Here is a 26,520-nt window from a genome sequence, read left to right as displayed (position 1 = left end):
AGAACATTTTTGTTACCCCCCAAAAGAAACCCCATAACCTTCAGCTATCACTGCCCCTAGCCCCCAACCTCCCCATTCTCCCAAACATAGGCAACCACCATTCTACTGTCTCTATAGGTTTGCCTATTCTGGATATTTTATTTAAAAAAATATTTTTTTTGATTAATTCATTACTTTCTTAATGGAGGTACTGGGGATTGAACCTAGGACCTTGTACATGCTAAGCACTCATTCGGACACTGAGCTATACCCTCCCCCCTTGATATTTTATATAAATGGAAGTATACAATTGTGGTCTTTTGTGTCTGGCTTCTTTCACTTAGCATAGTGTTTTCAAATTTCATCCATGTAGCATGGGCCAGTACTTCATTCCTTTTTATGATTAAATAATGTTCCATTGTATGGATATAGCACATTCTGTTTATCATAGAGAGGGTTTGAGCAGAGGAGTGACCCGATTACAGTGGCATTTAACAAGGCTCACTCCAGCTGTTGTTCTGAGGAGGTGAGAAGGAATTAACTATGTCAAATGCTGCTTTTAGGGAAAATAAGATGAGGACCAAGAGCTGACCTGTAAGTGCTCAAATAATTTAATGAAGATATTAACAGAAATAGTCTGATCTATCTATAAACAGTATTTTATGTATTTGGCGAGACTTTCATTTCCTTTGGAATGCAGAAATAATAAAATAGTTAATAAATAAGAATTTGAAATAGACTGTAGTCTCGTAAACATACTTGAACAATTGGAGAGGACCATTGATTTAAAAAAATATTGGTGGTAATGGTTTTTTTGGTACCTGGGAAATTAATTCCTCAGAATAATTATTTGCCTCTAAACATAACTCAACATTATGGTAATTATCCAAGATTTCATGCCAGCTTCCAGAGAGCTGGCCAAGAGAAAAATTAAATCTTATAAAGATATTTTCAATATCTATGCAGATCAGGTAGATGGGAGCCAGTTTGTCTTCATTTTGAGAGATTGGTGTCACTTAAAAGATTGTAGAAACTGGATCAAAAAATTTAGAAGTCTATTGTGGCATTTGTCATTTGGAGCAACGAGGTTACCTACTGGAATCATTAGCTCCCGAATTGGCGTAAAACACACGTATTGATTCAGGGTTTGGTAGAAGCACACGCAGTAGTTACTAGGCTTTCCAATTCTGGGTACGTGAAACTTCTGGGGCTTGCAAATTATTGGGGCAAGGTAATCGTCAAAAATGCACTCCACGTTTATAGCGCGGTTCAGTGGGCGCGGTGGACGTGTGGATGAACATTTCAGAAAATAAACACTGAACTCAGAAATTCACTTGCAGGTAAGGCACTGAGTCCGCTCCCCCGCGACTAGAGGAGGCAGGGGCCGTTGTGTTTTCTCTTTGGAATCAGAGGGCGTGGGGCTGGGGTCGGGGGAGGCGGCGCCGGCCCCGAGCTCGCGCCGGCGGGGCCGGGAATTTGGAGAGGATCCCTGGTCGCGCGGCAGCGGCGGCGGCGGCGGCGGCTGCGGCGGCGGCGGCGGCGCGCGGGTGCGCGTGTGAGCGAGCGAGCAGGCGGGCGGGCGAGTGCGCCGGGTATTGGCAGCCGAGGAGTGGAGGCTGGGCGGCTCCGACTCCTTGACGCCAGCGCGACCAGATCAATCCAGGCTCCGGGAGCGACCGAGCGAGCGAGCGAGCGAACGGGCGGGCGGGAGGAGGAAGGAGAGGCCGAGCGGCTGAGCCCGGGCCGAGGCGCGGGGAGGGACCCTGCGAGCGCAGCGCCGCGCAGCGTTCGGCCGGCCTGACCGGGGCCGCACGGGGACCCCGCTCGCCCTGCCAACTCGTGCGCCCGCGCGGACGGGCGTGCAGCCAACCCGGTAAAACGAAACAGACCCGAACCCAACTTTCCCCTCCGCCGCGTCCCCGCCCTCCCCTAGGCGCCCAGGGCTTTCCAGTGCCGCCGCCGCCGCCTCGGGCTGGGGCGGGCGGGCCGGGTGGCCGCGATCGTGCGGGACCGTTGGCGAGGGCTGCGGCGGTAAGGGGGTCTTCCCCGCGTGGGGCGGACCCGGGACCCCCCCCCCCAATGATGGCGCCTCCCGGCGGGTCAGCGGAGCAAACCTGCCACTTCCTCCTCTCCTCGCGCCCGGCCAGCCGGGCCGGCCTCGGCCGGGGTGTCCCCGCGTCTTTGTTGGGTCTGTGGGCCGGGAAGCCGCGTTCCTCCGCCCGGGCCCTGCCCGCGGCCACCCTCCCCCTCCGCCAGCCGCCGGCCGCCCGTTTCCCTTTCCCTTCCTGCAGCCGGGCCTGGGCCGTCGGCGCGGCCCGCGGGCCCATTGTGTCCCACGCCAGCCCGGGCGACCCGTGTGGGAGTCGGGGGGCGGCCGCGGGCGCTGCCCTTCTCACGGAGCTGCGCTGCCGCGAGGCGGACGCCCGGTGCCCGGGGTCCCTCCGCGTCCGGGACGGGTTCCCTCCTCTGCCCCTCACCAGCCTCTTGGGGGTCGAGGTCAAGGAAAGTTCGCACCGAAATTCCCTCTAATTTATTCAAAGGTTTGGCGGCGGCGGCGCGTAATTTTCTCTCTTTCTTTCTCTCTTCCGCCTACATCCCCTGAGTCTCCCCAAGTGTCCTCTCATTCCTTTCCCTTTCCCGGATTCGATTGCCTCACTGCATGTGTATTTGTGAGTTCGCTGCTGAACAACTGTTCATTTACTCGGCGCCCTGTCTTTGTTAGTGTTTCTCGGGGTTGTTTCTGCAGCAAGGTGGGGGTGGTGGGTGTGAGAGAGACAGACATGGGCTTGTTTTTCTAGTTGCTTAATGTATATGAAGGCTTCCCGGGAGAGCGTTTCCTTGATGTAGTTTGGGAAGGGAGGAGGAACAGACGCCTGCCGGATCTTACAACTACAGTAGCTGCGGCTTTTGTTTATTTGGAGGCGCGGACGATTTTTACATGCGCTTTGCTGGACCCCCCAGTAAGGCGCGTCCCTTCGGAAAATTGAGGCGCGTCTCAGAACCAGCTCCCGAGTAAGCATCGTTGTCGTGAGTGCTGTGACCACCTGCCTTTTTCTTTCCCCTAAGGTTCTCTTGCCCTTATAGCTGAAGTTTGAAAGTAGGTGGAAGTAGGTAGGATACAGAAGTTGCCTGATCTCTCTGTTTCTGTTGCTGAAACTCGTAGCCCGCAGCTCAGTGGCAGAATATTCGCTTTTATTTCAGAACATTGCTCGCTCTAATCGCCTGTCGTGGATAACATGCCTCCTTTCAGTAACACAATGAGAAAACTATTCTCTGCCCAGGTTGATTTTTCATCTTGTTTCTGGTTACCACTTGTCGCTTTATTGGAGGTAGGTGAGCTGTATTGGAACCACTATTTAAAGAGAATGGAGGCAGAATCAGTGTTCACTACCCCCAGGATTTTTAGTTAGTATAAATATTTTGCATTAGGGTTGTTCTGACGGAGGTGCCAGGCCTCAGTATGCTGTACTGATTGAAGTGTTTGTCCTCCCCAACCCCCTCCCTCTTCCCCATTTGCAGTTATTTGATATTTCTGTGCAGGTGGTGTACATTTGTGTAATACTGCAATTCTTAGGAAACTGTAACCAGTGTAGTGGGAGATGATTTGCTAGAGGTGGGTGATGCCAGAGCCTCTGGAGGATCTGGGCAGGGTCGGATTTCTTCTGAGGGGAGGGTTTTGTCCTTGATTTAGTTTTGACCCTTCCAACCATAGGTATGTAACCAAATACATTTTTTCTTTTTGTAGTATCCTTTGGTTTTATAACAATGAAGAGCTGATGACCTTAGCATTTTAGAGAGATGACAGTTTTTAGGCCGTTAGAAATGTTAACCTCTTACACCTCTTGGAATTTAATTTTCGTTTTCTACTGAGTTCATTAAAGCATTAATAAGAAGTCAGTCTCATTTTCCCACGTACATTTATTAGTTAAAAACTAAATTGCAGCTGGTAATTTTGATTTCTAGTAATTCTGGGTTCAGTAGCTTGGTTGGATTGGAAAAAAGAATAAACGAGTGTAATTAGACAAGAATATTTAAGCTGCAGTCGCCTACATAATCAAGGCCAAGTTGTGTGTGTGTATAAAAGATCTCATTTGTGTAGTCTTACAAGGCTAATGGAGGCATCATGGAGGCTTTATAAATAATGTAAGTTGTGTATAATATGGAGTCTCCAGAGACGGCAGAGAAAGCATCATTACCAGCCTTTTCAACCTGCCTGAGATCTTAAATTGATTTACAGCACTGAACTGGTGCAAAATGATACATCAGGATGACATGGGGTCAGCCTGTAAAAGTCTATGATGTCAGCCTATTAGTTCAGTCATCATAATTAAACTGTATTACAGGGGCAACTAAGCAGGAGTCTGGCGTTCTCCTTCAGATATGGGTGGTACATGGATTTTATTTGTAGTGGAAAGGCCGAACTGGCGAGGATCGCTAGCGTTCCTGAAAACGGAGAAGGGCTTACAGAACTCTGAGTCTCTGAAAAAACTGAGGATAAGTTAAGGGATGTGCAGTCTGCATTGTCTAAGTAGCTTTCCATTTGGTAGTGGAGAAATGCACACTTCGGGGGTTGCCAGTAAGGACCTTTGCAGCTCTGATCCGTGCACTGAATCAGGCTTCGTGTGAGCTTGAATTTAAGTTGGCCTTGGGGACCTTCTGAAATATCGAAGGACCATGTACTTCATGTCTCTGATCCTTTTATTAACGCTGAGTTGCTCTTCATTGATGCATCTGCTGATAAGTTATTTTTTTTTTAACTTATAAGCTTTTGCACAGCAAAGGAAACCATAAGCAAAACAAAAAGTTATTTCTTTAACAAGTCTAGTTATCAGGTCTCCAATGAAAACAGAGATATTTGAATTTAACATATGAACAACTCGGGAAAAGAAGATTCTTATTCTTTTCTTAAATTTTTGGCCATCCTTATTCGGTTTATGGGTCATTTAGGGCTGTGCCATCCAGTAAAGCAGCCATAACCGCACGTGGATATTTACATTGAAATTTATGAAAGTTAAATAAGAATTCATCTTCCCAGTAGCAATGGCCACATTTGAAGGGCTCAATAGCTAATGTGGCTCATGGCTCCCACACTGGGGAGTGTAGGCACAGAACTGTCATATCATCACAGAAGGCTGTGTTGGACACTGCCGCTCTCCAGCCCTTGCCTCTCATCCTCCCTTTCTGCTCATCTTTTGGCTGCTTCTCTGCTTGCTACCTGTGTGGATGAGGTGGTGGGGTCAAAGACAAACAGATACATGTCAGTTTTGCTACTTTCTGGTTGCTCTTGTTGAAGTTTGGAAGTGACAGTTGAAGCTATGGGAAAAAATGAGATTGACTTTTCAGTGGAAACATGCTTATCACTGGGGTCATGGATTCTAATTTGATTTAGAGCTTTGGGCAGGAGAAGTAAACGGTAGCTGATTTTTTTCCTGCGTTTTTACTATGTCCTTATGTTCAATACTCATCTCATTTAAGCCTCAGAACTTCCCTAAGTACTGCTATTGTCTCATTTTACAGGTCAAGAAACTGAGTTCAGACTGATTCATCGTCCTGCCTCAGGGTACATACATGATTATAAGCTTAGGTGTGTTGTGAACCAGGCAGTGTGACTCTGGAGCCTCCCTGTTAACTGTATCTGTATGAATACGGTTGTCCAGAATACCTAAATAATCATTGTTCTGCTGGGCTTCATTAATTCCAGTGTAGACGTGACTTTACTTTTATTTTTTCGGCTTTTAAGCAGATTTGCCCTCTTTTGTGCTTTTCTAGGCTGTCGTCTCTTGTCTTCTTTTAAGTGCTTAATAAAGGAAACATAATGTGAATATGTACCTCAGCAGAATATAATTAGAAGAATAAATCTGACATAAAAGTAATGCCAAATTAGTTTTATCTCTGCTTTTCTGGATAATTCCTGTCACGTTCCCCTTGCCTTTCTTTTGTATAATCATGAGCTGATGGTACTGAAAAAAGTTCTGGTATTCAGTTTATCTTGTCAAAATTAGTCTTCCCTTAGCTGTTAAATAAACCCTGCACCTTGAGAGACAAATAGTTCATTGCCAGTTCTTTGGAATTTTTTTCTTTTTACATTCAATGTTAACTTTTGTATGGTTTTACAATTCAGTCGTTCTTAAATTTTCTTTTTCTTTTCTTTTTTTTTTGGTTTAAGAATCTGATGAAACTGTGGAGTCTGTCTCCTTGTCACTCCCACCTGCCAATCCAGAAATGCTTATATGCCCTCATAGGCTTGTGTGTACACAGAAGTACGCAAATTGCGTGACACTTCAGGTAAAGGACATCATGGGACTGCCTTGTGTTCAGAAACATTAAGATTTGTAATTTCCTTTATGAAGAATAGAGATATCGCCTGTGAAAAGCTGCTCTGAAGGTTTTCTTACCCAGCTGGATGATATCAAATTGAGCAATCTGAGGCCCATGGAAGACAGCAGACTTGCTCTCTGTCTGCCTATCTATCTGGTGATTGGAGGAGGGAAGGCCTGAATCCGGGTCACTCTCATTGTCACCTTCTCATTTGTTTATTTTTTCCTACCGCACTCGCTGTGTTCCTGGGGCTTTGGTCTGAGCATAGCCAGTGTTATTTGGGGAGGGGAGGAAAGAAGAATTTTTTGGCGTGATAGTGACTTTTTGTTCCCAGCATTGTTTGAACTGAGTAGGATCAAGTCTGACAACCTCAGAGAGTTTTTTTACAGACTAATACTGATTTTTTTTTTTTTCATTTTAGAGATGGAACAGAAAAGCCCTATGCCTGGTTTAATCTTGGGACCTTACTAGAAAATGGGTGATCTGAGATGGTATAAAGTTCAGACTAAATCAGGCAGTTCTGCTCTACGCATCTCTTTTTGCTCTCAAAAACAAATCACATTCCCAACCAAAAGCTGCAGACAGATTGGGATATTTAGGGAAGGAGCTTGGGGGCACTAGGGAGAGAGTTGGAAAGGTCTAAGGAGAAAAAGGATAATTTACATATGAAAAGGTAGAGAAATTCCATATTAAGTCATAAAATGCCATTGAAGTTGATGGAGTGTTCTCAGTAATTGTACTTCGGTATGTGGTGTTTCTTTTCTTTTTTTAAAAACTTACTATTACCGATTTATTGTAAGTGGATACAAGTCAGGAACAGCCAGATGGAAGGGAGGTACAGGCCAGGTGCAGGGAAGGGGCACAGAGTTTCCATGCCCTCTCCAGGCTCCCCTTCCTCTTGACGCCTTCACGTGGTCACCAACCTGGAAGCTCTGGCTTTACTTTTTGGTGCCAAGAATAGCAGGACATGCTTTGATAACAAATAGAGGCACCTCCATTTTGCTGCGAACTGAAATCCCTTGACTCTATTCCTTTTGTGCTGTTAACCTCGGAGAGCAGCGGTTCAGTCTAATCTGGTGAGCTGCCATCTGATTTGCCGCAAAAATACCTGAAGTATTTTTTAACACTTCTTCTGGAGTTACTTCCAAAAAAAAAAAAAAAAAAAAAGGCTAAGCTAAATCGCATGAATGTACTTAAAATCTAAGTCAAAATCTTCACTTTGGTGTTCCTTATTAAGATGGTGTCGGTTTTAGAGATGTACTACTAGTCATGGAAAAGTAACATTTGCAGGTGCTGTGGCTGACGTGCGGAAATAAGCGGGCTCTGTAGAGCATTCATTTCCATAAGGAAAGCTATCTTTCTGATGGGAAGAGCCAAAATTTTCTTAAACAGTTTGGCTCCAGTGACTGTATCAGATTTTTAGGCAGGTATTGGGAACTGCAGGATTCGTTAATCTTTGTGATTTTTGTTAGAAGCCAAATCAGAACTCTAGGGAAGACTCCCTCCTGAAGATAAAGCATCAAACCCTCTAAGGTTTGAAGGAATCCTTACCTGGCCATTCTCCCAAATCCCTGCTCGGTTCCTAGTGTTCAGGTAAGGAGCCTTCTTCTCTTATAAGAACGCAGGCCTGCGGTGTGGTGGATTGGTTTCTTAACTTATTTTCTTGAGATAGACAAGCCTGAATTTCAAGGAACACATATAACATATACACACACCACAGTTAATTATGCATCTGTATGCTTTGAGCTCACAATGAAAATACGTAGTCACTATGGCATGTTTGCAAAAAGGAGGGTAAGAGAGGTCTAGCTTTGGATTCAGCAATATATTCGTATGCATAAATTTTTAATGCTTTATTTTTAGTTTCTGCTTAATTTTAGGGCAACTGTACTATATTTTTTCCTACAGTCTCGGATAGTTAGGTATAGTTACTCGAACTTCATTCATTTTCCTCTCTTTGTCTGTCTTTTGTGGTTTCTTTGTGGTGTGCTTATGCAAAGTGGAAGTATTTCAGACCTTTATAGTTTTTTTTCTTTCTGTTTCAAATACTGCAAGAAAAAAAGGGAAACTAATTATCTTTCAAATATTATAATTAGGCATTAAATTAAGTCATTATTTAGTTAGCTAAATGTAAGATCCTTTGTTGGTTTAGACTGAAAGAAAACATGTCTTTTTAATGGAGGAGAGGGGTATTAAATATCTCCTCATTGGATAATTTTGATGCAGTATTGCAATGAGCATATGTTTCACTTACTCAAAGATTTATTAGTTCAGAGTGGCTCAGTAACTGCAGAGAAGGCACATAAAAATGAAAAGTTAAATGCAACATTGTAAGAGTTGCTGCAAGGTAGTATCGGAGTAAGTGGTGCAAACTGCTCACCTGAGGCCCCGCATGGTATGGAAGGACAGGTGGGTTTGCGTAGGTAGGAGGAAGAGGCATTCTGGGCGAGTAGTGGTGGAGACTCGGGGGGTAAATACGAGTGTTAGGAGCTGTCCAGTAAAACTCTGTATCTACGCCATCCGATACTGTAGCCATTAGCTACAAGTGGCTGTTCTGCACTTAAAAATGTGGCTAGCACAACTGAGAAGTACTGCATTTTTAACTTTAATTAATTTATGTTTAAATAGCCACCAATTTAGCAATGTGCTGTCACTGGACAGCACAGATCTGGAGGCTGGTACGCAGCTCTGCCTGACCCCCGTTGTATTTCTGATGGGGCCCCCTGTACAACGAGCTGGGAGAGGTGTTCGGGAAGATTAAGTTGGATGAGGATTTGAGGACCTTAGCATGCCAGAACCTGGAAGCACTGGAAAGTCACTGAAGGTTTTTGAACGTGCAGTTTGGGGTGGAGGGGTAGAGCATTTATGCCAGGAGAGTAAGGAAGCTCTTTTGAGTTATCTCCCTGAGGAGGCGGGTTGTGTGAGCCAAAAAACACTTGGTGATTATTTGGCTATGGGGTAGTGGGAGAGAAAGGTGTCAGAGATTATTCTTAACTTTCCATCTTGAGTGGCTGGAAAATAATAAAGCCTTTACTTTGGAAGAGAGAACTGGTTGTAGAAGGAATAAAGCTTGTGTGGGTGATAAATTAAAGTTGACAGGTTGAATTTGAGGTGGGGTATCTCAGTATTCTACAGGCAATTTGGAGATAACGTAACTAAGCTAAAGCCTAGGGAAGGGCTCAGAGCTTTACATGAAGATTCCCGGTAGTGATCTACTGGGACTAATGGGAACGATGATTGAACATTTAAGAACAGATGGATATTTGGAAAGGACCATGAACTGAAAAAAAGAGCTGGTGAGTTGAATCTTCCATTGATGCCACAATTAGGAATCAGTTGAAGGGAGAGGCATGTTTGAAGTAGACAAAAGAAGGAACGAACTAGAAGAAAGATGTGGGGTGAGAGGATGCCAAGGGAAGAGAGATTCCAGAGGTCAGTTCAAAGGGGAAGATGTTGTATGGTTCAGGATGAAGGGGAAAATGTCAGCGCAATCAAGTGAACGTAGTTGAGGGGGAAGGACTGAGTATATTAAGAAATGAGACATAGAGTCTTATATGCCCTCGAGTGACTTATGTTTCAAACTAGATGAGATGTCTTCATATTCGAAGGTTGAGGGAAAGAAGTTAATGGACAGAGAACAATCAGAGATGATGGAGTTAGTGATCTGGAGCACAGGGGATGTGTATCCATCCGTCATGGTAAGGAGGGAGATTTGTCTGAGAAAGAAGCAGAATGGGGTCCAGGTTAGAGAGGAAAGCAGATGGCAGAGCTCACGCCAGCTGCACGGGGTTTCCTAGTAGGGTAGGAGGCTGATCAGTCTCTTCATTAGGTTGGTGAGCTGTGGGAATCAGAAAGTGGTACTGGAAGTTTAAGAATAACAGAGAAGTTTTGGAAGAACCATTGTAGGTGGTTGTGAGGAGATCTATGGAGAGCTCGAAATTTGAACAGTCGAGGGAAGCCTGGGGTGAGGTTTGAGGTGGCTGTAGAGTACAGTAGGTCATTGTCGCTTTTTAGTGTGACTTGTTGGCCCAAAAGTAAGATTGGAAAGGAATGTTGGTAGAGATGATTCTGGCCTAGAGATAGCCAATAGGTTAAGAAATAAGGCTCTAGAGTCAGGTTGCCTGGGTTTCAGTCCACGCCCCAACACTTACTTGCTTTTTATAACCTTGGGAAAGCTGCTGTTCACTTTTGAAGCTCACTTATCCTCATCTGAAAAATAGAGATAATAGTACCAGCCTCAGGACTGATCATAAGATGAAATGAGTTAGCCTCCCATATTTAATTTAATCTGGGATGCTGCTAATTGTAAGACATTATTCCATGTACTATTGAGGAAAAAGCCATCAGTTAGTACGTGACGTACGGTTGATTGTAAACTTCCTGGTTTGGCGGGGGTGGGGGTGCGTCTTGCAGTCAGTGAAGCACAGAATACCCAAAGGACTCAGCAGTAGGACCTGGAACATAATAAGCATTCGGAAAATGTTAGCTACTTACAAAAGTCAATGTGATTTTAGCGTCTAGAATGTTAGACCAATATTGAATCTAATCTCCATAAGGGGTCATGGGTTATGAGGAGTCTAATGGATTAAATGAATTGAAAAGAGTTAAGCGGTGGAATCCTGGTAATGAAATTGTGAGATAGCAAGTTTGGGAATTTGTACATGGAGTGTTTCCCTGGCAATTTCAGATAAAGATTTTTAAGAAAAGTATAGTAATTGAACTAAGAGAAGAAGGCCCTCTAAATTGCCCAAAGCTTTTGAAAGTAAGTGTTCTGAGTTTGTCTATGGTTTTTCTTACAGTATTCGTTAGTGTAAAATTTTTTTTTTTCATTAACGTTACAGATGCTCAGTGCAAAATGTTTCTGGCATGTATTCTCGTCATAGTGTCAGAAGGAAAGGAGGAGATTGATTCGTGTCATTTCATGAAATGGTGGGGGGCGGGAGGTATTAATAGCTACCTGTAGAGCTCTATAAACACGGCTCCAAAGGCAGGAACCAAGAAGGAAAAATTTATGGATTTGGTGACAGTTCTGTGACCAAACACACACTCACAAATGACCGCACACAAAATCACAACCTTTCAGTAACAAATTTGCTTCAAGTTATTCTTTGTAAGAAGCTTTTTAAATCAATAGAAAATACCACCCCTAAGAAAAATTGGTAAAGGACATGAACAGGCAATTCACAAACAAATGAAATGCAGGCTACTAATAAACAAACTGTTCTGCTGTGTCCTGGAGCAGACGTGTCACTGGAATGGGGACCTTGTCTTCTCTTTTACTTTATTGTATCGTTCTTTGCAGACCGGGAAGTATTACTCTGGGGAAACTGGGCTTTTCTCATTGTAGGAAAGGAAGCCAGATTTCCCACCTCCTAAAAGATGCTGGAGCTATAAGGAAGCATGTAAGCCGGAGTGGTAAGGGACAGGCCATCTCTATCCCATTTCCTCGGCACTGCTTTGCTGCCCTCGGGACAGGACTTGGGCTAGGAGTCTTCTCATTCGAATGTGAGGTGTTCTCAGCCCTTTAGGGGCTGTAGTTTTGTGCAGTTTCTTGATCAGCTCTCATGATCGGTGAACCTTAAGGACACCAGTGCTTTATAGAGCACATCGAAAGGGGCCTCTTTCTCTCCTACCTGAGTTGCAGTGTTTGTAGTGGAATTTCCTTATTCATACGAGACACAGTTATGGTCTTGGAACGTGGATTTTTTGTTTTTTAATTGAAATATAGTTGATTTACAATGTTAGTTTCTGGTGTACAGCATAGTGATTCAGTTATACATATCTTTTTCATGATTTGTCATTACAGTTATTACAAGCTATTGAATATAGTTCCCTGTGCTATATATACGGTAAGACCTTGTTGTTTATTATATATATAGTGCTTTGTGTCTACTAATCCCAGACTCTTAATTTATCCCTCCCCCTGCCTTTCCCCTTTGGTAATTGTAAATTTGTTTTCTGTGTCTGTGAGTCTATTTCTGTTCTGTAAATAAGTTCATTTGTATCATATTTTAGATTGCACATTTAAGTGATGTCCTATGGTATTTGTCTTTGTCTGACTTATTTTACTTAGTGTGGTCATCTTTAGGTCCATCCATGTTGCTGCAAATGGCATTATTTCATTCTTTTTTATGGCTGAGTAGTATTCATACACACACACACACACACACACAGACACACACACACCCACACCCACACCCACAACTTCTTTATCCAGTCATTTATCAGTGGACATTTAGGCTGTTTCCATGTCTTGGCTATTGTAAATAGTGTTGCTCTGAACACTGGGGTGCATGTGTCTTTTTGAATTAGAGTTCCCTCCAGATACATGCCCTGGTGTGGGATTGCTGGATCATATGGTTAGTCTATTTTTAGTTTTTTAAGGAATCTCCATACTTTTTTCCACAGTGGCTGCACCAAATTATTACAACATGGTTTTAATTATTGAGATGGACTAGTTCATAAGGTATTAAAGAGAAAAGCTCTCTCATGTAGTAAAACCTCCTGGGTGAGAGAAATTTAAGGAGTTAGGCATCAGTATTTAATTTCCCAGATTTTCTCTAAAGGGTAGGTAGTAGGGTCATGGGTGTAAGAAAGGCTTTTCATGTGTCACCCATAAGGCGGTTATTGGTGGGGTCCTTACCTAACTGAAACACACTCAGTCTTACCTCAGCTTTGAGTTGTTACCTGGCCTCTAGACAGAACAGAATTTGTCAGCATCTCTGCCCCACCATCTCCTTTCTCTTAAATGATCTGCCAGTATTTCAAATTTGGAGGCAGGCGAAGGCTTTTGAATCTCACCCACAGGGTTACCACTTATGTGTTATCATCTCCTCTTCATTTTTTATGTCCTTTCTGTGGATGGTGACTGGGAGTCAGGGGCCTGTGCATCGGTCAGACCCATTCCTCAAACTCTAAGCTAAATTGGGGAGGGAGGATGAAAGCTGGCAAAATGTCTTAATTTTATCAAAATTGGTCATTAATTTTTATGGGTAGCTTTTCATGGAAGGGAGTGATCATGCTGCCTTGAATGTTGCCTTGGAGAGTACACATTTAGCCCTCTGCAGCCCAGGACAGCTGCCTGGATGGAGCTTACCATCTCGTCTGTCACAGCTTTCCATTGTGCTCCGTGTCCGCTGCGGGCTTTGCAGTCTGGCATATTTATTAACAACCTCTGTATTTCCCCCATGTTCTTGTTTGTGTGCTCAGGACTTCTGTTCGGTTCGTTCAAGCTTGAGAGAATGTTTGATTGGTTTCTAATGGTCTTCTGTTAACTGTGAACAAAATTAACTTGATTATTATTGAAATGATTGGCACCCAGACTTATATATGGCTTTTATTTGCACTTAAATGCTGAAGAGTTTTGTCCTGTCAAATCGTGGGGCTGAAGTGTTGATCTGTATTCCAGAAAAGTCTCCTTTAGAATAGGTACATCCTCACTGAGCTTCTGCTTTTTGTTGAGCCAATATTAATCCATTCAGCAAGTTCTTCCTGCGTCCAGCACTGGGCTCTGTTTCAGGGAGGTTTGGAGAAACGTGTAAGTCAGTTTCTGCCCTACAGAAGTAATCCTACTGCTAAGAGGAGACTATGGTTATATGAAAACTTAAGTAACAAGCCATCGTTATTAATGTCATATCATCTTAGTTGGAGGCTGTTTCTCCAGTTGGGGCAGCCTTTAAACATCACGGGACTGGTAAGGAACTGATGTTGTTGGAGAGCTCTTGTGTCCTGCCCACTTCCAGCTTAGCTGATTCTTTCAGCAAGTTTTTGAGTGTCTGTATTTATACTTATAGTGTATCTCTTGTGCAGCTTGATAAAGTTGGGATAAGGGATCATACATGTAGAATTTGCACTGACATCTTGTAACTTGGAGCTTGTCTGCTGTGGCTTCTGTTTTACTAGCTTTTGTTACAGTTACTAATTCTTTGGACTGAGTTCCTGAGTGTGTGTGGACAGTGCAGTGTCTTTCTGATCTTGATGTTAACACTGTGGTTCTTGCTTTGTCTGCACATCAGAATCCCATGAACAACCACCACGACAAAAATGCCAGGCCCTCCCTGAGAGGGCCTGTTCTGGGGTTGGGGGCCTGGTGGCTTTTCAACAGGCACCACAGGTGAGTCTTACGTACAGCACTGTTAAGGACTGTCGGCTGGACACACAGTACTGATGTGGTAGTGAGTTTTTTCATACTGATGTGCTTAAACACGTGCTGGGAAGCAGGACCTGGGGTGTGTTGTGGGTTCGTTGTGAGAAGAACTGTGTCTTGTCCACCCAGCAGCACGTGGTGCCCTGTGATGCCTGTCACAGCTGCTCCAGACGCCCCCGGCAATTCTGACGGTTAACTTCTTTGCTCCCCCTTTTTTTCTTTGAGGAGAAAAGAGATAGGAAGAAAGGATATGTGTGTCTGAGCTCTTTCCCTTTTTCCTCCTTGAAGGAATCAGCAGTTCTTGTGTCCTCGGGTCTGGAAGGGGAGCTGATAAACAAGCCTGCCGTGGCCCTTGTAACTGTAAGCGTGGGGATGCTGGGAGCTGGATCATACCCATTCTCCTCCTCCTGCACCTTTATGTTGGTGATAAGTGCTTGAAGAATTGTTCGGTTACATGGTGTATTACTGGCTCTCTTAAAACGGACAAAGGAGGAGAACTTGGGTTTTGAAGTCTTCTAAGAGCACTCTCTTTATTAGGTTTTTTCATCCCGATTGGAAAATCTCTCACCGTGGGGAGGTTAATGGCTAGAACTGGACTGAGCAAGTGATCTGAGGCAGAAGAGGGCTAGATTTATGGTCCGGGTCTCACCTAATCCTGTAGGTGCTGCTTGCTTGTGTCCGCAGCATGATTTCCCTCACCCCGTGCAGGACGGTGTGTCCGTCCTCTTAGCTGGGGGCAGGGCTTACTGTTCTGGGAGAGGGCTGCTGCTCTTTGTTCAGTTTCTCCTCTGACGTGGCCAGGTGAACGCTTGTAAGGCCAGTTTAGTTTTTGGCAGATTGAAAACAGGGCGTCATTGATCATCACGTGGAGGAGAGTGATATCTGGCTGATCTCAATGGTTGTTTCAGAGGTTATGTAAACTCTGATTTTGAGAGGTTACTTTATTCTTCCAAATGACAGATTTACTGGAAAGGGGGACAAGACCAAATTGCTCTTGAAATATTTGAATAATACAAAACCTTTCTTTGGTAAGAAATTCATGCATTGAGAAATTTTAAGGATATTTGAATTGTTAGTGGAAAGGGGACTAGGGGGCTAGAATGGGAAGGAAACTTGCTTTTTGCTATAATGTGCCATTTTGTAGAACTGAATTTTTTGAGCATGTGATTGAGTTCTTTAATAAAAAGTACCTTCCCCCCCAGATCATATTCATTCAGAATTAGGTCATATATCCCCACCATACAGGAAAACGTTTCCCTGAGAATCCTAGTTCAGTGATACCCCATTCTGTGCAGGAACACTTTCAGTTATTTTTTTCTGTATAAAAAGATAAATCTTGCTGCCTCTTGATCATAATACTGTCTTCTGGAGCCATGTAGAAGAAATCTATGACCTACTTTCAGTTTTTACTTATTTTTATATTGGGGTGTTAAAATTGCAAACAGTGATTGGTTGTGAGTGAAAATGGTCTGCTCCTCTACACGCCCCTCCTCCCCAGCTCACAATCAAGGCAACCACTTGTTCACATTTGTTTCCTTCCAGGCTTTTAAAGATGCACACATATTATACATGGACAGGTTTTGTTTCTATTTGTGTTTTTAAAATGGGATTGTACTATGTGTACTTTTTAATTGAACAATTATAATACGGTTTTCTTTCCCTTGTAGACATGAAAACCTGTCCTTTTTCTTCTCTTTTTTTTTTTAACAGTTTACATCATTGTTGCATGTACAATAATTTGTTTAATTGTTCCATTATTGTTGGATGTCTGGGTTATTTGGAACATGAATGATCTTGAGCATAGATCAGGCTCGGCTGAGGATGCGGCTTCCCTTGTAGCTATCTCAGATTGTGGCTGTTTTCTCTCATAACCCCCATACCACGGGGCCGGGAGATGGGGGCTTCTCATCGCCCCGCCCAGAACTCTCTTCCCACGTCCTCCATGAAAGCCCCACACATGTGATTCCCCCACACTTCCCTTCCTCCTTAGTCACTTACTGCCTCACTCCCCGTCCTCCACCCCAGTCCCTGCAGGATTTAGTGTCCAGTCGTTGTCCCCTTTCAACTGCTCCAGTGATAATTTTTGACTGCTTCCCCAGGGACCTTTGACCCCACCTCAGGGACTCCTGGTCCTGGAATATGAGATCTTGCACTTCTAAAAATTAAACAGACTTCTCCAACTTTATGGTTAATTTTTTTCTTTATTAATTAGAAGAGCGTATTCATTCATAGCCATACCTTCAGAAGACGGGATCTAGAACCTGATCGCTTCTGCTGGGCTGAGCCAAACCCGTGTCGCCGTGAGCTGGAACAGTTGCTGTAGCTTCCTAACTGGTCTCTTTACTGCTCCCTACTGCTAACACTCCTCCTCCTCCTTCCTCCCCCCTCCTTCTTCCTCCTCCTGCCCTCCTTTCAGTCTGCTCAGCCCAGCCAGAGCCCTCCTGTTAAGCTGGAAGCCGGTGAGGGCTGGTATCTCTGCTCCCCAGGGTTCCCGTCTCAGTTCAGAGGGAAAGCTGTGAAGTCCTTGCGGCTGTCCTGTCTGTCCCCTCCCCGTCCTGCCCCTCCCTCTCCATCCCAGCCGCGTTGGGCCCCTCACTGTCCCTGGAGCATTGCCGGCCCTTTCCCGCCCCACGGCCTCTGCCCTTGCTGCGCTCCTACTTGGGATGTGCGTCCCCAGGTCTCCCCGTGGCTCTGTCGCTCACTTTGCAGGCTTCTGTTCAACAGTGAGGCCTTCCCTGACTGCTACAATGTAGGTCTCATGAGGGCATGGACTTTTTCTATTACTTTCTTTTTAAAGCATTTTTATTGTTTTTTTTTTTTTTTGGAGGGGTGGTAATTAGGTTTATTTATCTATTTATTTTAATGGAGGTACTGGGTATTGAACCCAGGACCTTGTGCATGCTAGGCAGGCACTCTACCGCTGAGCTACACCCTCCCCCGGTGGACTTTTTAAAAAAAAAATTTTTTTTTTTTTTAATTTTTATTTTTTATCTAAGTGTAGTTGACTTACAATGTTAGTTTCAAGTGTACGGCAAAGTGATTCAGTTATACATATACCTACATATATACATATATTCAGATTCTTCTCCATTGTAGCTTACTACAAGAAACAGTTACTTTACTGTATAGCACAGGGAACTATATTCAGTTTCTTGTAAAATAACTTTGTCTTGTCCAGTGCTTAGAATAGCGTCTAGCGCTTAGTAGGTGTTTGTCAAATGAGTTGAGTGACTGCAGTGTTACCAGCTTTTCTTTTTATCATTCTTTTTATTTTTTTGTACCGTTAGAACTTCCACTGGACAGACAAAAACTGGAACAGACACTTCATTTTTTTTTGTATACACAAAATATTGAAACTAGCTTATTTGTGAAACTGCCCTGTAAATGTTACCCTTTTCAGCATGTTATAATTTTTGAATCAGTTGTACATGTTCATGTTTAAGGATGATAACCCAGCGGGGTCGGTGTTGGAATCAAAGTTTGGTGGAAAGCAAACTGAGGCTCAGGGAGGTGTTTTGTTCAAAGATCAGCTACGAAGTGGAAGGCTGCCCTTCACATCTACCTTTTTCATTCCAAGTGAAGGGCTCTTGTTTTCTCATTTAAATACATCTTCAAATGACTTTGGGTGGGGGGGTCTTATCTGAACGTCTGGAGAAGCTGCCCTGATTTCTTATTCTGGATTTAGTCTGCCTTTTGTTTTCATTTTGAAAGCACATAAAATAAATGGTTAACTTTAAAATTCCTGACAATGACAGAGCAACAAGGTTTATTTCTCTCACCTGTGGAGGAAGTGGCCTCCACCCAGTTTTACTGAATTAGGAGGGAAGTGATTTTTTCAAGTGATAAAAAGAAATAAAATTCCATGCTCTTCCCAGAGGAGGAGTTCAACAATTGGGAGAATGGCGTGAGACCATATGTTGGTTTGTAAAAGGATATAACTTGTAAAGATGTTTCCTTTGATGCCTGTGATGAATATGGATGTGTTTCCCTTCTAGAGGGTCCTGATTAAATTACTCAATTAAGAGTGGAGCTGGAGGATCTAAATATAGGGAGAGGGTTCAAGCCGTCCTGCCTTGTGTATGTCAGCTCACCCCTACAGATGTGCGTGCGTGTTGTAAACAGCACCTGCGAGATCAGTGGATGGGGAGAAGTGTGTTCCAAAAAATGAAATACAGCAGGATTTTTTTTTTAAAATAAAAGGCATCGTTTTTTCCCTCCTCTGGCCTGTTCCTTTTTCACCTATGAATTTGGCATTTGAATTACTTATTTTTTAAAACCTGATGAATAGACTTTAGTACCTGTTCTGGTTTAAAATGTAATCTGTCACTTATTAGAATATGATCTTGAGAAAGCTGTTTAACAACCTCTGATCCTCAGGTTTATTAGGAAAATGGAGATGATACATCTCTTGAAGGCCTCCTGTGAGAAGTCAACAGGATAGTGTCTGTAAAAACTACCCATGTAACCCTTGCAGAAGGTGATAGCTCAGTTAAAATAATTTCCTTTCATTTATTAATTATTGAACCATTCATAACTGGTCACTTTTGGAAATCTACCACATTTAGCATTCTTTGCAATCTGTAAAACTGCTTTTCTATGATAACAGTGACTCAAAGAGAACAGTTTTTTCCTACGAGACTACTGTAGACTTTCCTCTTGTAGTCAGTAAAGTTAAATTTTAAAATGCCTCTGGTCTTCAGTCTCCTGTGTTTGACGGGTGAGCACTTGCAGCCAAGTGACTCTAACTTCTGAGCTGAGGTGAATACAGATGAGATTTATCAGGGTGAGGCAGTTACAACCTGGATATCTTGAAAGGTTACCATGTACCAGAGGACAGTTTTCCATTGTAAGTATGAATTTGAGAACAAAGATTCAGTGGGATTAAGGAATGTTGTACAACATTTAGAGGAAGTGGCAAGGAGATGTAGAAGTAAGACAAGTTTGTTGAAGTTGAGGACAGTAAGAAAACTTTTTAAGTGTCTTCAGTCTGCTTAACTAAACAAGTAATCATCTAATGAAACAAAACAGAACGGACACTTGCTATTCTATGGGGAGTCTCTGTGACTAAGAAAAACTGACCAGGTGCCTTATAAGCAGCCTAGATTTGTCTGGATGGAAGGACTTTGTATATGCAGAGCAGAACCAGAAAGAGTTCTTGTCTTCAAGAATTTTCTAACACAATGAAGATGCACTGAATGGCATTATTTGGCACAACTAAATATGTAAACTACAGTCCTGTCCTTAGAGACTTGGATCAGGTGTGACATCCATAAATTCCTCGCTTCCTTTTCGTTGGGAGGATGCTACTTTTGAAATCATCTGGCTGAAATGTCACAGCTGGCAATGAACTTAGAAGTGGTAGGTGGTAAACTGGAATTCAGAGTCTCCGTGTTACTCCTTTTCTTTTTGATTCCTGAGATTCCCACTCACTTAACACTCCGCTGCGAGCCCCCATCCCAGCTCCTGCGAGCATCACACTCATACCTGAGAGACGGCAAGACCCGGCTATTAGTGCCTGTGTTTTAAGAGCACTGAGACCTGCATAATTACATGACGAAAAGTCGGCTTTCAAGAGCCCCTCCTCTCTTGCACCTTCACCACCCCGTCCCCGGTTTCTCCAGATTTGGAAAATTAATCTCTGGAAAAGAATTTTAATGAAAAAATGGCAAACTAGCTATTTCTGTGTCATGCATCACACTTTTAGAAAGTTGGTAAATGTTCAGAAGTAACCAGAACAAGGTGTCATAGTCAGAGGCTCAGTAAAGTGCAGTCTGACCTCTGGGTGTTTGTGGAGCAGGGCGTTGCTGTGGCTTTGATCGAAGAGCAGCAGGGTGCTGTGATCCCCAGTGGGTCTTCATCTCGCATTTGTGTGTGGGAACTGTGTTTAAATATATTTTCTTTTTCGGAAGACTTAATCAAAGTAGAGTTCCTGAGGGCCCAGGTTCTCAGCAATGAAGTAGGTAGCTTAAAAAGTGCTTTCAAATCTGTGAAAGAAATGGAGGGAAGTCTTACTCATCCTCACTTTCTTCCTGTTAGGATTTTTTCCCTCTTTTATTTTGGTTAGTGATGAGCTTTATTTAGCTATACTTAACCCAACTGAAATTGAGAAATTTTGAAAGTCGAGGGCTAACTGCTATTTTAGAACAGGAAAAAGAAAGACAGAAGCACTTCAGCTGTTTGCTCCTTCAAGACAAATATCTCAAAACCAAGTGAGTTCCTAATTGGAGTAACTGGGGAAAAGAAACATTTGATCACATTATTTGTTGAAACCGAATCACCAGACCATTGTTGCTTTGGGGAATTTTCTTAGACTGAAATAGCTAGAGAAACCTCGTCTCCGTTTTTATAGTCACTGTGATGGCATTATACCGTGTAGCAGATTTTACTTGTGTTTTATTTTCTCCTCTCTGCCTTAAGAGTAGATAAGCTGTGTCATTTCTCTGAAGGAGCGGCACCATCAACGTCAATCATGCTTTTATTAGGAACTGTTCAGACTGGGTACCTCGCTGGTTGTGTTCTGCATGGTCCGCGATACTGTCTCCACTCGCCTTCATCAATGGTTTTCCTGGGTCCCGTTCCCAGGCTTGGTTCTCCATCGGGAGGTGGGAGCACATGTGTTGCTGCCGCTGCCTCTGCCCTGACTCTCCCTCCTGCCGAGCCACTGGGTGGGTTGCCTCCTGTTCTGCTTTTAAGTAATCTTAGCTTTATCAGAAGTCTGGTAAGTTCTCAATTCCTCAGGACTTTTGATTAATTATGTAGCCTGATTTTATTTAGGCCTAATGAATATGATTGTGTTTTTTTTTCCCCCTTTTAGTGAATTCTCCATCATACTCTTACCAGCAAAACTCATTGCTGTTCTTGGCTTAATGATGGATTGCTCCTTATGTTTTAAAATACTGGCATCGAGTCTCTGGAATTTGGCCTTCCCCTTTTCAAGCGTTGTTAACCCTAATTTATAGTGTCTAGTCTGTGATTCTATGGTTTCTATGAGTGTCAGGAGTGTGCTATGAGTGTTAAGGTGTCTGTTTTATCCTCTTTGGAAATTATGATCTGTCTTGGACAATTCTGCTTTTGGTTAGGAGCATACAGTTGATGTCAGTCCTTAAGTGAAATCAAGTAGGTTAAGAAAACATAGTCCATGTTGGAGTAATGAAAAGTTGCATTACAGATCCCCTGGTATGTTCACTTTTTCACCCTTTTTCATGTTTCAATTTAGCTAAGCATCTCACTGGAGGCAGTTCTTACCGAAAATCAGATGTTAGGATAGGTACGTACCTTTTCACAGCAGTAATTAGTATCTCCACCAGTCACTTTACACAGCACACCTCCGAGGTACTTTGCATCTCCATGGCATTCTAGTGAAGTATGTGGTGAAATGATTTAGATGTAAAAACTACGGAGCTGCGGAAATCATACAGTTTGCTTACAACTTCTCTGACACCCACAGTAGCACTTTGGGAGCTGGACTCTCACCTTTTCTGTTTCTTCACAAAAAGAGCTAGTGGTATAAGTCAGAGATCTGCATACAGTTTGTTTAGTTACTTGGAAATCCTTGTTCCCCCATGCCCCAAAAGTGGATCAGACATTTTTAATGGGAAGATAATTATTATAAAGTTATCTTTCTTTCTTAAGTAACTAAAACAGTTCCAAAGTAAAGTTAATCAGTACCCTGCACTTTTAGTTCCTTGCTGCTCTTGATCTTTATGCCATGATTTACCAGGAGAGTTAAGACAGAGTAATGAACCAAAGAACAAGAAGGGGTGGGGGGGCCAAGTTGCTTGCTTCATTGACAACAGACAGTTTATCTTTTGTCAGTCTCTTTTTTGAAGGTACTAGAAGTCTTTGATATTTTACCCCCAATCACTTTTTGGAGCCCATATTTTATGTTTATTTTATTGAATAATTTAATCATTCCCTCAATATTTAAGGAGATTATTTATCTTGTCTAGTTCACTGAATTCTGTGCCAGGGCAAGAATTGTAAAACAGCACAAGTCTGAAGCTACAGGGGCAGTTGGCCATTATCTGTCTCCTCTCCTCATCCTTTTATTAAAGGGAGTTGGTTTGTAGCACTTTGCCATGACCCCCCCCTTCCCCCCACCCAACCCCGTGCCTTTTTATTGTATCTTCAGATACGAATTAGAATAATTTTCTTTCGAAACTTTCTCTGGGACTCTGGGATCTGAGGTATTGAATGGCAGAGAGTGTATTTTGTTGGTGTTCATGCAACTGGAAAATGACATGTTTCTTTACTAGACGAGGCCAAGATGAAGAAAATTTTCTCACTGTTGTGCAGTTAGCTGATTAGGCTTCCTTTAAATAAAAAGCGAGTTACACAGCAGTGAAAGGCATTCTACAACTTTTTGCTCTTTTTCCTTTTAACATTAAGGAATACCACAGACGCTGCAAAATTAAATAGCCGTGTCAAAAGGAGCATTATAAGAGTATTTCTCTCATTTGGCTTCTGGCACTGCTAATAGAAATGCCTCCCACGGGCTAGACTCCATAGGGAAAGGTTCTCTATTTAGAACCCTGTCTTAAACTGCATTTTTATTACTTCCAAAATCGGACCACACTATAAATCCAAGCTGATTTATAAGTGGACTTTGTATGTGGCTTGAGTTAACGAACTGATTTGGATGGGAGGGGTGGGTAATTTGCAAATATTTGTGTATAGAGGCTTTTAAGAAATTTGAAAGTTATAGTTTTTCATGAAAGAATGTTTGAAAAGTTTTAACAGGTAGGAGAGAGAGATTATTAACCTTCCAAATCCAGCCACTGTTAATATTTTGGTATATTTACATAGTTGTTCCTACTATATATGCCGTTTATGTTCTGCTTAAGGTTTTCCCCCAAGTTATTATGTACATAATTTTTAAGGGCTACATAATATTCTATTGAGTGGATTATACTATAGTGTAATTATTTTCCAATTTTTAGATACTTCTTTTTTTTCCCCTTTATAACAAAGAATGCTGTGATAAAAATCACTGTGCAAAAAACTTTACCTTTCCAGTGCAGAATATTTCCTTAGAGTGAATTTCTAGAAGTGAAGTTGCTGAAACATAAATCTCGCTTCTTTTTTAAGGCTTCTTGGGGGCTCTTTACCAGGTGAATGCCTTTTCTCTTTCTGTCAGTGTGAAATGTTTGTATTTGGAGAAGAGGGAAGGAAATCTCTGTTTGCTGACTCATGTTTTTATTTTGCACTTTAAACTGATAAGGCCACTTAGCTTTTGACATAAACTAAAGCAGGAAGTACAAAAAGGGGCAGAGAAAAAAAAAAGAGTTGGCTTGCCAAGGCCAGGGTGCCATGGACTCATTGAGTGCCTGATGGCAGGTACGCTACTTGTTTGACTTGAATATTAAAGTGCTTAACTCAAGTAGGCAAAAGTCAGCCTGCATTTTGTTTGGTGTGTGCGTTTAATATGCAACAGTCTGTGATCTTGTCACAGCAAACCCCCCAACTGGCCCACAGTATTTGGAAGCAGTAGTTTGTTTTGTTTTTTATTCCCTGGTGGAGAAGCCTTCTGTGTTGAGGATATCACCTTAGCTGTCTTTCTAAAACATAAATCTCATCACACTGATGCTGTGATTTAAAACCTTCCATTTGTCCACAGGGTAAGATGTATCACAGGCCCTTCACAGCCACGCCCTGCCCTTATCAGCCTTGTTTGTAACAACCTTGAACCCTAGTATTTCTATTATGTCTGTTAGAACTAGCAATTTAGAAAAGTGGTTTAAAAATTGAGGCTCTAGAGCCAGATGACACAGGTTCGAACTCTGGCCCTGCCATTTAGAACTGTGCACATAAACCCTGGACAAGTTGTTTTACTTTTCCGTATTTTACTTTCCTTACCCGGTAAATGGGGAAAATGAAAGTGTTCACTAAAGAGGGTTTGTGGCAAAGGCTGAACTAGTTAATGGATATTAAGTTCTTGGAATAGTGTCTGTCATGTAATGATCATTCAAAATTTTAACGCTATTGATTTGCAAAATTCTGCTCCTCCTTTAAGGCCTGTCTGATACTTTCTCTTTGGGAAAACTTCCTGAAATGCCTGGAATTAATTGTAAAAGTTAATTGCTTTTCTGCTTTTATGTATTATCATTTATACCTGTTGTAGAGCTTTCGTCACCCAGTGTTATGATTGGTTGATGGTGGGTACCGCACAGTACACAGGCTGCCACTCCTGTTCCTGCACACAGGGTCTGCCTCAGTGTGGTCATGCCCTCCTTCCTGCTGAGTTCTGCCCTGAGACTTTGCAGTACAGTCCTCCAGTGTTGGCATTCAGGGGAGCGAATTTTGCTTCATGAGAGTTCATTGTTTACACACTGACTCTTCGGTTAAATTGTGTGCCCGTTAAGGATGGAGACATCTTTGCCTCCGTCCTCTGTGTATACCACAGGTGCTCAGCAGGCACTCAGTACAGCTTTGGTGAATAAATGTCAATTGGAATAATTAAAACAAAGGTCTGAAATGGTGGTTCCTAATCTTCTCCCCTACCCCCAATATTCTTACCTTATATAACAAACCCATCAGTGATAGAGTTTGAAATAGCGCCAAGTGATTTTGATAATAAACACACCCCCTCTAACTTGAAAACTGTTGACTAGAAAAAAGCAGTTTCTGGAGTTGAAGAAAAGGATATGCAGAATAAGAAGAAATGTGTTCCTTTTATAAATTGTTACTAGAGGAGAAGAAAAAGAAGTTGTCTTTCTTGTTCTTTTGCAAAATAAACCTTTAGTAAAAGTGAATGATCATTTCAGGAGGTACACTCTGACCAAGTGTGACTTTTGATAATAGCATGGTTTTGTTTTCTCTTTTTCTGTTAAATGAAAATAATACCAGTGTCAAAGAACTAGTAAATCTGAGTAAAACTATTTACAAAAGGAAACAACCTCCTACAGCCTGTTGAAGCTCCACACTTGGCCTTCTGATTCCTTGAGGGAGCTAAGTCATTCATTAAACATTTATTCAGACTCTGATATGGTCCAGCTACAATGCTAGGCACCAGAGATAGGAAAACAATAATATATAATTCCTGAATCATTTTCCTCTAGTGAGGAAGGCAGGTGTGGAGACGGCCACATGGTAGCCATAGACATGCACGATTTGCTGTGATAGCTGTTCATAATCATTATCCCTTCACGTTCTGAGGCTCAGTAATTCCTGTTACTGGTAATTTGATGAGTTTTGCTAGAGGAATATCCACTTTTAGTAGTATTTTCAAAGAACTGACGTTGATTTTATAGATTTTCTGTCACACTTTTTTTTTTTAATTTAAATTTTTGCTCTCATTTCCTTCTGCTTTCTTTGGGTTTAATTTGCTGTTTCTCTCTCCCTCTCTTTTTTTTTTTTTATCTTTTTCTTGTGATAGATAATATAAAATTTGTTTCCAGCTTTTTTTCTTTTCTAATATATGCATTCAAGACTAAATTTCCCTCTAAGCACGATTGAACCACATCCTACAAGTTTTTTTGTGTCATATTTTTATAATCATTCTGTTCCAAATACTTTCTAATTTCCCCTGTATTTTCTTCTTTGACCTATGGGTTATTTAAAAGTGCAGTTATTTTCAATAACAGTATTTTTGGCATTTATTCTTAGTTATACTGTGATCAAAGGGAATTGTATGGTTTTATTCCTTTGCTAGTGTTGAGATTTGCTTAATGGCTCATTATTTGGTCAGTTTGGATACTCCAGTTGTTAGGTTTAATGATCTATATACATGAACTGAGTTAAGTTTTTAAACTTGTTAATCTTTCTGGTGAGGGCTCTCTTCCAGGCTTGCAGACAGCTGCCTTCTCTGTGTCTTCATGTGGCCTTTCCTCAGTGGGTGCGCATGGAGGGAGAGAGAGAAAAATCTCTCCTTCTTTCTCGTGAAGCCACCAATCCTATCAGATCAGGGCCCCACCCTCATGACCTCTTTTAACCTTAATTACTTTGTTAGAGGCCCCATCTCCAAATACAGTCACACTTGGGGGGTAAGAGCTTCAACATGAGTTTTAGGGGGGACATAATTCCGTCCATAGCATACTGTAATACACACAAGTACTTTAGTACCTGGCCCAGAGAAATTG

The 26,520-nt window shown here is 42.4% G+C and overlaps 1 protein-coding gene across 4 annotated transcripts in view; it reads left to right on the top strand.

Annotated features, from left to right (window-relative positions):
* The first annotated feature begins 1,532 nt into the window (after positions 1-1,532).
* The window catches only part of SMAD1 (SMAD family member 1), a 67,526-nt gene continuing 42,538 nt past the window's right edge, over positions 1,533-26,520 (top strand). For 2 of the 4 annotated variants that reach the window (XM_074377829.1, XM_074377818.1), the window contains exon 1: positions 1,533-1,852. The gene's annotated coding sequence lies outside the window, so the exon portion shown is untranslated. Of the gene's footprint in view, positions 1,853-1,876; positions 2,011-2,599; positions 2,992-26,520 lie in introns of those variants that run through there. The other 2 variants (XM_074377825.1, XM_010954586.3) reach the window with 2 other exon arrangements.

The sequence above is a fragment of the Camelus bactrianus genome, chromosome 2 (assembly GCF_048773025.1).
Source record: "Camelus bactrianus isolate YW-2024 breed Bactrian camel chromosome 2, ASM4877302v1, whole genome shotgun sequence".
Classification (NCBI taxonomy): Eukaryota; Metazoa; Chordata; class Mammalia; order Artiodactyla; family Camelidae; genus Camelus; species Camelus bactrianus.
This window is presented reverse-complemented; position numbering and strand designations above follow the sequence as displayed.